General features: G+C 38.6%; 1 pseudogene; it reads left to right on the plus strand.

Moving 5' to 3' along the window:
* The first annotated feature begins 2627 nt into the window (after window positions 1-2627).
* On the plus strand, window positions 2628-6618 carry LOC141484638 (uncharacterized; annotated as a pseudogene).
* Window positions 6619-14873: the final 8255 nt, after the last annotated feature.

Consider the following 14873-nt stretch of genomic DNA (forward strand, 5'->3'; position numbering starts at 1 on the left):
AGGGGTACACTCGATGAAAAACCTCCTAGAGACAGACACCTAGTGTGCAGGGATGGCGGACTCTGGAATTTCTCCGGTCTATCTTATCCTACTTCTATCTCCCTTGGGTAAGATATCTTCTTCTCTTTACTATCGACCTCCGTTGGCCAACTTCTTCTGACACCGACGCTATTAGGGTATCCGAGGGCTAGGGGTCACTCTTTTCTTACTTCTGGATGCATCCTCTTCTCTTCAAGTGCATTGGATTGGGGGGTCTACCGCGCCTCCCAATCTTAAGGTGTAGCACCATCGCGCCGAAGGGACGCATGGCACAGAGGTGATTAGGTGTGTCTCAAGCGATGGCCCTTGAAAGTGGCGGCAAAGGGGGGACTTAGCTTTACCCCTGCATGCGGGGCCCTGCCGAGGCGGACCGAACTTTCCCCAGCGATTCGTGGAAACAAAAATGAATGATGACAATACAAATAAAAGAGTAGAGAAGGAGCATACCAAACTCAAAGTGAGTAGCACCAAACAGAGGAGCAACTCGACGGGCGACACTACAAAGAAAAAAATGAAGGATAGAGACTACATAGGCAAAGGTGACGAACCATACAAATGGAAAGAGAGTCCTGAGGCCTTCATCTTGTGCGAGACAATACAGATCATCTTGAAAGCTAGCAAGGAACTTACGGCAAAATCGACGAAAATCCCAATACACAAAGGGATATTAAGACGATTTGGAACAAACTGAATTGGCACATAGAAGCCCCAAATAGGGATTCCATCAAAGGGTGGCTAGAATGTAACAAATACGAGAAGGCTGAAAAACTGACGTACTATGCAGATGTCCAAACGGAACCACCAAAAGAAGGCTTCAAAGTAGACTCCAGCACCCAAATGAAAAGTAACAATCAAACGGTCTCCAGCACGCAATGGGATGAAAGTGATGTAAATACCATACAGAGCCTGAATGGAATTACGAGCTACGACGCCATGCTGCAGATAGCCGACAAGACATGGCACCCAGATTTGTTCCAGAGGACGGAAGCCAAGGTGGGCAGTCCCCTAAATACCAAAGACAGCACTGTCAAAGTAGTGATGGTGGAAGCAACCGACCCGGACATGACGAGAAGCATCCAGGCAAAGTACCTACTCAGACACCCCGAAATAGCTGAGACCACAGGAGACTTTGAAGTGCTACAACAAAACACTATAAAGAGGGCGACAGATGAGGTACTTTCCATGAGAAAGTTCATAAGAATCAACCTGAGGCAAACCTAAAGGGAATTGTGGGACAAGTTGATAATGCTTAAGAAGGAAACAGCCGTGGACCCCTGGATTGCTATGCCTTAAATTGAGTGTACGAGCCTAGGGAGGTGAGTATACATAAAATTGAGTGTACAAGCCTAGGGAGGTTGAGAAAAATGGTGGAAACCGTATTTACAAACAATAATATTCACAGACAAATTAGAGGACCCTCGAAACAAACAATTAACAGGCCGGGGAACACGTACGCACAGATATCAAGAAAACATTGATGGGAACGAGAGACATTGAGGTTGTGAAAAACGCGAGGAGGACGAAGGAGGGAAAAATTCTCATCCATACAAAAAAGATGAAAATGCCGTGGAAACCCTGAGAGCAGCAGGAGTGGGACTCGTGGTGAGAATCAGTGTCACCCGGACAGGTCGCGATCCACGCCAAAGGATTGGACGAAACGACAATACTGGACGATGTGCATGATGCATTGAGGAAGGAGTTGGGAGATCACGAGTCACCATATAGATTGAGCGAGCTGAAGCAAATGCCCGGGACCTGCAAGCGGTCACGATAATTGTCAAAGCCGAAATCGCATAACGACTTCTTATCAAAGGATAGTTGAGAATCGGTATAAGTCCAGAGGAGGTTGCACGAAGTGCATTACGAAGTGTATTAAATGCTTGGGCTACAGGCACGTGAAGAGCGACTTTAAAAGTAGGCACGACCGACTGAACCTGTGCAGGAACTGCGGTAAACAAGGTCACAGAGAGAAAAACTGCACAGCGCAGGTTAAGTGCCCTGCGTGCATGGAAGAACATAAAATGGGCACTAGCAAGTGCCGCACCTTCAGAAGAGAATTATCGAGATGCAGGAAGGAATAGAAGAAATGGAGAGTGGCTGCAACAGAGTGCCGGACGACGGGAAAGCAGCGGAAGAAAAAACATTCTAAATGGTGAAGATTCTCCAAACTATCTTTCTAAGAGCACGCGCGGCCCACGACCTGGCCTACGATAAGTGCAAGAAAGAACAACTGGACTTGCTGATAGTGGCTGAACCAAACAAGGCAAAAATAAGGGAAACAACACGGATCCAGGATAAACGGCAGGATGTTGCAATGCTGATACTTAATAGGACTTTTGAAGTAGTTTCTACCAAGGAGAGGAGGGCTATATAGTCACCAACTTCAGAGTACTCTCGCCTGCTGTTACATATCTCCGAATATAGGAATCACAGAATACAAGGCGAAAGTGGACGAGATTATGCGCTAGGTTTACTATAAAAAAAATGTAATGGTTCACGGGAATTTTAACGCCAAATCACCGGCATGAGGATCCACTGTTGAAGATGCTCGAGGGGAACACTGGACAGAATGGTTCGCGGCAAAGAACATGACCGTCCTTAGCGACGGAACGCCGACTTCCTGCAGAGGAGCAAGCGAGACATGCATTGATGTCACCGTCGTGACCTCAAAGATGGCGGAAGATATATCCAGCTGGAGCGTACTGCAGGAAGAGAACCTGTTGCTACACAAGTACTGTGACGATCCCGCTGTATATATGGTTGGATATATATTATTTCGAGCGGTCATTTTATAAGTTCAACAAAAGTTACAGCAGGTCGCACAGATCTTAAATATGGGTGGGTCGTGTCTCTTGGTTAGGAATAGAAAACATTTTTTTTGCAGTTTAATATATATATAGCTATATTATGCGTTTACATTGATGCACAATCTAAGAGGGCACACATTCGTTCAGTGAATGAGGCATGAGACATTTCACATGAGTATCAGTTATATTACACTACAAGTCTATTACTAAAATTACAGTGTGTTGTCAAAAACTTACGCATTTCGCCGTAGACTATCGAACTTTCGGAACACAGCAACTTTCCACACTTTTTAGGAATCTCCACTTGAATCTCTATTCAATTGGTTAATCTTTTACTATTTACAGCTACATGGCTATCTAACTGAAACTAGAATCGAATCTAGTTCTGACTCTCTGAACTTTTTTTTTCTGATTCTTCACTCTGACTCTGACTCGACTCTTCTTTTTACTCTGAACGATATTGGCTTATTTATACATCTCTCCCTGCCATCAGAGTTGGCCGAATTATCCCTACACATATCTTGGTGTACGTGAGAAGGCCACTGGCTTACATTATCGAATTGTTTATAGATATTTCGCAAAAGGATGATACACAAAAAAATTGCTGAGTAACCATTTGTAAATTGTGCAATACCCGTTAATTTTAACGAGTTTCTCGTGCTGTTTATGGTCCAAAACTGGACACTCGTGTGACCTCGTTTACATGGCCTTCCACGTGTCGAACTATTGCATCATCAGATATGTTGAAATTTCTCTCTCTTCTGACTGAGTCACGTTTCAGTTTTCAAGATTTTATAATTTAATTTCCTCTCTTGCTGAGCTCCGCGGTTCGAATGTCTAGGGCTAGGTAAGTGCACTTTTGATTGAATATTAACTTTGATTTTGGAAACTCATATATTTATTTATTAAATTGAAAAAGCAGATGAAGCCAATCTGGAAAGGAGGAGAACCGAAAAAGCTCATCGACTGGCCGTGGTGCCGGGACCAATTCAGGGTGCGAATACTAGAAATGAGCCAGCAAGACAAAAGATCCCACCATAAAAGCTCTCAAATACTTAAGGATACATACCGCATGGCAAATATCACGAGCAGAGTACCAGATAGGTCAATCCCATACTGGTAGAACGTAGATATCGAAGAACAGAGAGGGCGCTGTAATATCGCCCGGAGAGTAAACACACGGTCTGCCAAACAGGAACGGAACCTCGCCAGGCTGGGAGAGGTACAAGAACAATACCGACAAGCCAGACGAGAGCTCAAAACGCTCATCGACAAGTGTAAACGGGACCACTGGAACCAGCTGTGCGATGAACTGGATAAGGACATATGGGAAAGTGGATACAAAATAGCGCTCCTGGGTGTACAACACAGAACCCCCTATGAAATTAACCTGGAAAAGAAGCGAGAAATAGTGCGAGCTTTTTTCCCCACTCGCGAGGAACCAGTCGCACACCAAAACTGGCAGATACAACCAGTGCAACCTTTCACCATGGAAGATATAGAAACTGCAGTGGACTCCATGAAGGGGAAGAGGAAGCGGGATGACATAACCTTACGGCTTGGGCAAATCAAAATAATTCCCAAAAAAACCTTCAAATACCTGGGGATAATTATCGACAGTGGGAAACGCTATTGACCTCACGTAGTAGCAGCGGCCAGAAAAGCTGAAGATAGAGCAGCATGCCTAGCAAGACTTATACCGAACATTAGGGGATCTGATAGCAGCAAGAGGGCGGTACTAGGAAGAGTGGTACAGTCCATCCTACTGTATGGAGCGCCGATTTGGTAGTCAGCCATGAAGATGGAGAAGTAGAGGAAAATTCTAATCAACACCCAGAGAAAGAGAAGCGGCACAGGTCGTAGCAGGCATGATCCCTATATACCTTCTTGCTGCAGAGAAGAAATACACCCACAAGAGGACTGGCGATGAGGCTTTGGCAGCACGAAGGAGAAGGGCGAGGGAAATATGTATGGACAAATGGCAGGAGAGGTGGGACAACAGGCCCAGTGGACAAAGAAACTGGTGCTATTGGTGAAAGACTGGATGCTCCTCAAAGGCAAGAGAACTAATTATTTCAAAACGCAGTTCCAGACAGGCCATGGCTCCTTCGGCAGCTACACGCATCGAATCGGAAGGACTCCTGGCGAAGAGTGCGCCTACTGCCAAGATAGAAGAGACGATGCTGAACACACGCTGTTTCTGTGTCCGAGATGGACATCAGAGAGAGCAGAGGCTGGCATCAGAGAGCCACTTGCCATAGAGAACATATAGGTAACAACAAATAACAATTGGAGAGAGTTCCGCTAATACCCATAAAAGAGATGGGAGGAGCGCGAGCGACAACAGCAACAGCAGTTACATCGAGAGGCAAAGCGAAATAGAGATGCCAGATACATCTGACGAATTTCCGAATGGACGGTACCGGATAGATCATTCGTGGCGAAGAGGGGAAAGTTTTACTGGCTAACGAATCACCAGTCACTCGTGGAGTCGGTCCCTTGTGTTCAAAGGTCTTTCTCCCCCTTAAAAAAAGGTCAAGTTGGGTTAGGTCAGGTTAGGTTGGATTAGAGCAAGACAGGTCTGGTTAGGTTAGTTTAGGTCAGTCAGGTTAGGTCAGGTCTAGTAAGGTCAGTAAGTTTCGAAAAACTACACTTTTTGTTTACTTTTCAGGGTAGACGGTTGGAAATGGGTGTGGACCAATACGACATCTGTTCGAAAACAGAAAGAACGAAAATGTTCTTATTCAAGAGAATTTCGAAATGGAACACTTTTTTCCAAATCCAAATTATCTATTTTTCAAATATTGGGATTTGTCAATCTTTGGGTGTCGAATGCAAATTTGATATTTATAATAGAGTAATTGGAAATTTCCAAATCTGCTGCTGTAGATTGGGCAAATTTTTGTAGGGAGGTGGTTTTTGATGTATTTTTCACCAAACCAGAAAAACTAGGAGATCCCGGTATCATTGTGGAAATTGATGAGAGAAAATTTGGAAAACGCAAGTTTCATCGAGGCCATAGAGTTGAAGGACAATGGGTTTTCGGCGGTTTTGAACGTGGTACAGGAAGGAGTTCATGGTACCAGTCGAAAGGCGAGACACAGATAGCCTTTTACCTTTAATTGAGAACTGGATTGAGAAAGGATCAATAATCCATTCGGATTGCTGGAAAGCATATGATTGTTTTTCTCGTCAAGGCTACAACTACTTGAAAGTAAATCATTCAATAACTTTCAAGGACCCTGAAACTGGTGTACACACCAATGCTATTGAATCAACTTGGAGGCACGCAAAGATGGTAAAAGCTTCGAATGGGCGTAAAAAAGCGCACATTCCTGGAAATCTTACCGGCTACATGTTTTATAAACGATGTGCCCAACTTAATTTGAACAGAACAGAGGAATTTTTTAGATTGGCAGGAAAACTTTACGACGCCAAAAATTACTCTAAAGAGTCGAATGACGTTCATGTGGCTGATGAAAACGAATATTCGGACTTAGAAACCGGTTTATAATTTTTCTATTTTACAAAAATGGCCCTTTTCAGGAACGCCAATTTTTCTCTAAAGAATTCGTATGGCAATGAGAAAGATGATGAAAATTGTTGTTTGAACTTTCCCAAACGATGACGCAAGCTAATCGAGCAACTGTCATCACTTCTTTTTCAATACTGAATGGTGATCGGGTTGTTTGTTTTGGCAGTGTGGAAAAATCTAAGTTTTTACATGAAGTTGAGAAAAATAGCAAACTAGTAATGGAAATGCGCACGTTAGGCCGCCATTTCACAAATACAAGGAGCGCAGGCCCATATTTTTTATTGTTATGTCGAAAATATTATACCTACGATTGGATAGAGAAATAAAAGAAATTTCGGAAAAGTTGTCATTCGACTTTTGAAAAATATCATTCATAACAAACAAAATAACAAATCATTTATATACGACAAATGTGAAAGTATGTCCAATAGTTACCAAGAAATTCTCCGACAAATAAGTGTTCAGTTGAAGGGGATTGAAATGATATTGGTTTTTTTAAGGCGGTATGAATAGATATTCCTTTGAATTATACCGTCAACATATACCGTTCACAAAAAAATGAAAGAATAAAAATTCATTGAAACCAACAAAAAATCAAATTCGATAAAAACTCAAAAGATAAAGTCCATAAGATTCTAGTCGCTTAACTCTACATAAAAGCAGCAACCCCATCCCCTTGAGGCGCAGTTATTTAGATCGGATCATATAGGTTTTCCTGTAGCATAGCAAATAAGGGACTCGCGTTTTCTGGGGTTTCAGTACGTATTTTTCCTGCAGGGTCTTGACCAAAGAATCGTCGTAATTTATCCAGCAGTTGTAGCTGATGTGGAAGGCATCGATCACGTAGTGTCCAAGTTTGGCATTTTCGCCTTCGTGGTGAACGACGGCAAAAAGCTTGTATTGCTTCTCTGTTGGAGACTGTGTTTTCAATGATACCAATGTCGAATCAATCTTCAAGTTGAATTCAAAATCCAAAGCCTTGATAATCTTCATGCAGCGATGGCCGTGTGGCTTGCGCTGATGAAATCCGAAGTAACAGGTCGTGTGTCTGTTACTTCGGATAGTTGCTTCATTCGTGAGTAATTGAAAAACATCACAGAGCCTTAGAAAAATAAACAATTTTATTAGGCAAAACACTGAAATTACAATGAAATAACGTACAAGCAACAACCAAAAAAACCAAAAAAAAAATTGAAATATCAACACCAGCTGAAAAAATTATCAACAAGAAATGAAAATTAAAAATATTAAACAAGTATTATATTGTGATTTCTTCTTATGTATGGAATAAAATAACAGAAACTGTATTACCACATAATATTTGGAATATTCTGTTGATAGGCTAATTTTACGAATTTTGTGTTAAAATATGAATTCGAAATGAAATATAAAGGATAGGAACAAATTAGAATTAAATAGCCCATTTACGAATTCTAATGAGATGGAAGATGAGTTGAATAGAATAATGACAGGGATGGTCGCTATACAAGAATATTTATGTTGATCACATCAAAAAACGTACTAAGAAACTTGAAAACATTGCAGTGTCTTCTTCCGCCGCAAATAATCCGCCGGAGTTTTTCAAGCGTTGATTCTCGTCAAACCGAAATTCAAATAACTACGGTAAAAGATAGGAATTATATATCGAACTGGAAAGAATTGGAGGGTAACAATCTTTTTTTTTTACCAGATTACAAAGTTTCATCATATGGCATTTCTGAAAAAATTGAATGAAATATTTATTGAAGCGGGGGTCCCGGACGATTGTGAATTGGGTTTAGCAGTGACTTGCTTGAGGGGTGCCGCGGCAGATTGGATGGCAATAAAAGAAAGCAGTTTCAATACATTTCAAGATTTTACTACTACTTTCATGGATCGCTTCTGGAGCGTTGATAAGGCACAGGGATATAGTTATAGACTTATATTATGGCAGATATGAATCAGGCAGTAGATCTGATTATTTTCTGAATTAGTCAAACAAGCTTTCTTACGGAAAAATTACTACAGCAATATTGATCGAAATAATCGCCAAACATTTTTCGCCAGATATTCAGAAGGGCATTATGACAAACGGTTTCGCGACAATAGATGACGTTTAATCTTTTTTACAGAAAATCGACGACACATACAAGGTCGATCCATCCGATAATCCGATAACAGAAATCCACGAAGAAACAAAAATAATTACAGGGAAGCGCCTATCACTAGAAATAATGCGCATTCAGCAAGTTATGGTCGTAATCAAAATGAGCGTCGTGACGAATCGAGGGTGGAACAAGCGAGAATGAGTTATATCATGGTCTTCAATCGGGACACTGACTCGGATGAGCACCTTCAATAAAATGAAATGGTAGCCCTTACGATTATCATATCGGTGGGCAACAAAAACACCGAAGTATCATTAGAAAACGGGTCAGAGGTGAGCGCTACATCTGAAAGTTTGTATTTTATTTTGAAAGGGGTGTCGGAGTACATTCCTGTCCTACCGGTCACGAACGTAACCATAGTCGTGCAGCACTTTTTCTTTTAGATGAAAAGGAGCGATGCAGACGGCAGCTCTTCGTCGGTTGACACTATACAGTACTTGTACTATACACTATACAGTACTTGACTGGTCAAAAAGTAGGAGAGGCACCACTGTTACTTTCAAAATGTCTATGTCAAATAGTACTTACTTGGAAAGTTGAGCAACCGAATAATGGCTAAATAGTTGTTATACCCAAAACTATAAGATACTTTACTATAAGATGTTATCAAATTGATGAGTGTTATTCAATAAATAAATAAAACATAGTAAAACATACAGACATTCAATATGAATAACTCTTCAATCATTCAGAGTAAAAGTTTCCAGAAATAAGACTTGTAATTCTAATAATAATATTCAATATTAGATACTTCAAGAGGTTAATTGATTGGGTTAAAAATGTTTTAGGAAATTTATTTTCCCAGCGCATAGTACTATGTGGTGGTTTACTTATATTTGTTGAAAAACATATACTTTAACCTGAGTGTATCTAGATTGAATGTATGTTAATAATCAAAAATTTAAATGGTAGGATTTTATCCTGTATAAAAAAATATATTAGCGAAACCTGTTCCTCTGGCGACAGCACTTTGAAAACTGAGTACGGAATCCCAGGCCAACCTGGACTGGAGTGATGAGTGGAGCGATACTACGATAGCTTCATTATCTCCGAGTGCAATCAACTTTTCATCAGGCTGATCCATGGAGTGTACATTTCGGGCAAGTGAACCCTATTGGAACCTTATTACCAAAAATATCCTTAAGATGTAGACGTGAGGTTAAACCAACGCTAGGGAGATAACCAACCAGAACAGAAACCGTGACAATTCCCTGGGTGAAAATCCTCCGGGTACAACCCTATAAATGTTTTTTTTAGAAACTGTCCTACTTTGTCGCTAGCAAGAGAATAATGAAAAGAAAAGTTGGAGAACTCACCTTCCGTGAAGGGTTTTATCTTGTAGTAAAAAGGCGTTGGCGTGGTATGAAGTATTCAAACACCAAATTGTCGTAAATGTTTAATATAGGCCTCTATCAAAAGCCAGGACGTTGTGGTTGATGATAAGATGGGTAGAACGGAATATCCACAAAGGATCATTTAACAAATTCAGGACTCGTCAAATAGGGCTATAACGTATGCAGTTTCAGTGAGAACAAGTTGAAATCAGAAAGTTATGAATTTTTCTGATGGTGAATCAAGAACTTATAATTTTTCTTGTAGTAAAACATACAGACATTCAATATGAATAACTCAATGATTCAGAGTAAAAGTTTCCAGAAATAAGACTTGTAATTCCAATAATAATATTCAATATTAGATACTTCAAGAGGTCAATTGATTGGGTTGAAAATGTTTTGATAAAAAATAATTTCCCAGCGCATAGTACTATGTGGTGGTTTACATATATTTGTTGAAAAAAAATATACCTCAACCTCAGTGTATCTAGATTGAATATACGTTAATAATTAAAAATTTAAATGGTAGGATTTTATTCTGTCTAAGAAAATATATAAGTGAAACCTGTTCCTCTGGCGACAGCATTTTGAAAACTCACTATGGAATCCAAGGCCAACCAGGACTGGAGTGATGAGAGTAGGGGGGAAAGACGGGTATGCCCCCCCCCAGATTCTCCGCCTACGAGTTGACCTTGAGTTGCGTGTAACATAATGAGGTGGAACCCCTTTTTTACTCTCCGCTCATGACTTTGACATTGATTTGCGTGTGATGTCATGACCGTGAACCCCTTTTTACTCTACGGCTATGATTTGACCTTGCATGGTTATATGTCACATGACCTTGGAAATTTCCTAAGCGATTTTGAGCTACGAACACGTCATATGACCTTGGGAAAAATTTTGAACGATATTACTGATGTATTACCTTGAGTTTGAGTGATATTTAATAAAATGTCATAGATTTACCTTGAATTGGAGTGGAGGATTGTGCACATATAACATGTGTGTTGTGAATGTTTCTTTTTTGTCCATTTTCTCATCATAATCGTGTGGTATTATATAAAAGATGTATACGTGCAGTGAATGTGGAAATAGTTTCACTCAGAGTGATTACTTGCGTTGTCATCAGCGGGAATCATGTATTCTTGCAAATAATGAAGGACCATCAATGTCGAAGAGGTCTAGGTTAAACCCTCCAATATCTCCAGAAAGGTAAACCTATTTGTGTTGCAATTTCAATATTGCAAGTGATCAGATGAATTATCATCGGAGGACTTTGCAAAATAGAACAAATGCATGTATTTAATATGGGGACGGTGTTAAAATCATACGCACAGCATTCAAGTGTAGAATTGTGTGCTATAGAGTGGATAGTCAAAACATTGATTACCCCACATTTTTCAATGAATTGAAGTAAAAAGTTTTTAAACTACTCGAAGAAGTGTTAGTTATCCATAAAAGTGTGAAAGTCAATATAGAGGTGTTTGGACGTTACTATCTTCAAACTAAAGAGTTTTTAGAAGTAAAATCATTCAATAGTCCCAATCAAGTTGTCGATCAATCGAATGATTTGAATGTGATTTATAACATTTTTATTGATGCTTTAACTGCCCAAGCAATGGAATTTCAACATCGAGATTCAGGTAAGTGATGTATTCACAAAATTGGTTATCAAATGTGAAGAGAAAATAAATTTTCAGGTTGGACTATCGAGGAAATTCGAATTATGGAATTAAATGTCAACAAGTATAGCCCCCTTGGAGGCTCTTCTTATATCAAGTTACCCAAATTCATTGAGTCAAAGAAAAGTGTTGTGAATGTTATTAATCAAAATCAATACTGTTTTGCATGGGCTGTAACTTCAGCTCTGTATCCTGTCAGTGTGAGAGTGTGTGAAATTTCATCATATCCTCACTTATCTACCGTGTTGAATGTAGCAGGTATGAATTTTCTAGTAAAGTTAAAAGATATTCCTAAATTTGAGATTATGAATGATTGCTCTATCAATGTTTATGGTTTAGAAAAATGTTTCAAAAACGGTAAAGTTTCATATGATGTTGTAGGCCCATTACACTATTCGAAACGTAGACTTAATAGCCATGTGAATCTGCTGAATATAATGGATGATTCTGGTAACAGTCATTATTGTTGGATTAAAGATTTATCGAGATTAGTATCATCTCAAATATCTGCACATGAACATAGAAAATATTTCTGTGATGGTTGTTTATTATACTTTGGTAATGAGCGGGGTTTATTGCGACCTCAATTGAATGATTGTAATCACATATCGACAACAACATCAACCACAAAATTCAGAGTTGATTAATTCGGTGAATGCGTACCTGAGAATATTTTGAAATTTGAAAATATTGAGAAACAGTTGAGAGTTCCATTCACCGTGTACATTCACCATTCACTGCACACAAATGAGCCAAATCCTGCTAAGTCTTCCACAAATCGAACCTATCTCCATGAACCATACGCTTTCTCATATTTCATAAAGTGCTCTTTTGATGATTCAATTCAAAATTCGTATTGTATAGAGGGACTGATGCATCTAAAGTTTTCATTTCAAAGTTGGAGGCTGACGTCACCAATATATATCACAAATATTTGCAAAATATCGTTCCAATGAACACTTTGACTGTTGAGGAAGAAAATTATTTCAATAATGCCACTACATGTGCTATATGTGGAGAGACATTCGAAGAGTATGACATTAAAATTCATAACCACTGTCATCTGACAGAAAAAAAAGAACCAGTGCTACACATTCCATATGTAATCTCAATTTCAAATTGCCCAATTTCATTCCGATTATTTTCCATAATCTCAGTGAGTATGACTGTCACTTGTTCGTAAAAGATTTATGCACCAATAAAAGTAAAGTTGAGGTCAACGCTTAAACTAAAGAGAAATATATTTCTTTCACGAAACATTTATTTATAGAAAACAAATTAAATCGAAATGGGCAAATGAAAAAAGTATTTTTGAAATTAAGGTTCATTGATAGTTTCAAATTTATGAGTGCATCTCTTCAAGAGTTGGGCGATAATTTAGATGAGAAACATTTTGTGGAAATGAGAAAACATTTTCCAGAAAATAATAAATTTAAACTTATGAGACAGAAAGGTGTTTTTCCATACAGTTTCATCGATTCTTTAGATAAATTGAATTATTCATCTATACCATCAAAGGCGGACTTTTTTGACTGAATGAAAGACATATTTCTGATAATGATTATGATAGAGTTGAGCAGGTATGGAAAACATTCAATTGTCATGATTTGGGTGAATATTCTGATATTTACTTGAAATCAGATGTTCTATTACTGTGTGATATTTTTGAAAATTTCAGAAACATGAGTTTGAGTACATATAAATTGGATCCTGCACATTATTTCACATCTCTAGGTCTTTCTTGGGACGCTATGTTGAAATATACAGGCATCCAGTTGGAATTATTAACTGATATAGACATGGTACATTTTTTCAAAATGGTATTCGTGGCGGTGTTAGTCAATGTTCGGAGAGACAGCACATTGCAAATAGTCAATTCCTTCCAAATTATAATCCTAATGAAGCTTCATCATTTATCATGTATTTAGATGCAACAAATCTGTATGGTCATAGCATGTCTCAATCACTACCTTTTGGAGGGTTCACAAGGTTGACCTCCGATGAAATAAGTAAACTAGATATCGTTAGTATTCCAGATGATAATTCTCAAGGATACATTCTTGAAGTTGATATTCATTACCCCGTTGAATTGCACGATTTACATTCAGACTTACCATTTTTGGTTGAAAGTATCATACCGCCTGGGTCAAAATCTAAAATAGCCAAACTTATACCTAATTTGAATAATAAAAATAAATATATCGTTCATTATAGAAATTTGGAACAGGCGCTTCGTAATGGTTTAAAACTGATTAGAACCCATAGAGTACTCAGATTCGATCAGTCGCAATGGTTGAAAAATATATCGATTTAAATACTAAACTAAGAAATGAAGCCACCAATAAGTTTGAGAAGAACTACTTCAAATTAAATGTGAACTCTATTTACGGGAAAACTTTGGAAAATGTTTACAACAGGAGAGACATTCGAATTGTTACACATTGGGAATCTCTACGGGGAGGAATGGGTGCCAACGCTTTGATAGCTCGCCCTAATTTCAAAACATTATCCATAATTGCAGAAGACTTTGTAGTCATACATATGGATAAAGTTAAGGTTTGTTACAACAAACCATTGTATCTGGGGTTTAGTATATTGGATATGTCGAAAACTGTCATTTACGACTTTTTCTGTGATGTTATTAAAAAACATTTCGGATCACGTTCTTCTCTTCTCTACACCGACACAGACTCTTTGATTTTGAAAATAATGACAGACAATTTTTATGAATTTATCATTGAGAATGTTGATAAATTTGACACTTCCAACTACGCGTTGGATAATAAGTTCCATGTATCAGTTAAGAAGTCGGTGATTGGAAATATGAAAGATGAACTTCCTAATGATCCTTTAATCAGTTTTCATGGGACTGGATCAAAAGCATATCACATCCAAAGTGTGTCAAATGAAATTAAAACGACTAAGGGTGTCAAAAAATCCGTGATTAAAAATCAGATTCCAATTGACGATTACATAAGGATTGTTGAAACAGGTGGAACAATATTGCGAAAGATGAATGTGTTCAGAAGTGATTTACATGATATTTATACTTTGATGTGTAATAAAGTCGCTCTGTCGCATAACGATGATAAAAGATTCATAATTCCAAATACTACCAAAACATTACCTTGGGGTCATTCCGATATTGAATTATATCAAACAAGCTCCCAACAGAATCTGAGAATTCTTTTGGACGTAATGAAAGATTCCAACAATACCATCGATGAAAACCTAGATCTCCTTATTGCATTATTGGAAGAGCAATCAATTAATTGAATTTTATAAATCTAATTTTTGCTTTTAAGAATTTGGAAAATTCATACTTGACG

Source organism: Leptinotarsa decemlineata, unplaced genomic scaffold (assembly GCF_025532065.1).
Source record: "Leptinotarsa decemlineata unplaced genomic scaffold, Ldec_3_MD MMD2_P_RNA_scaffold_14, whole genome shotgun sequence".
Taxonomy (NCBI): Eukaryota; Metazoa; Arthropoda; class Insecta; order Coleoptera; family Chrysomelidae; genus Leptinotarsa; species Leptinotarsa decemlineata.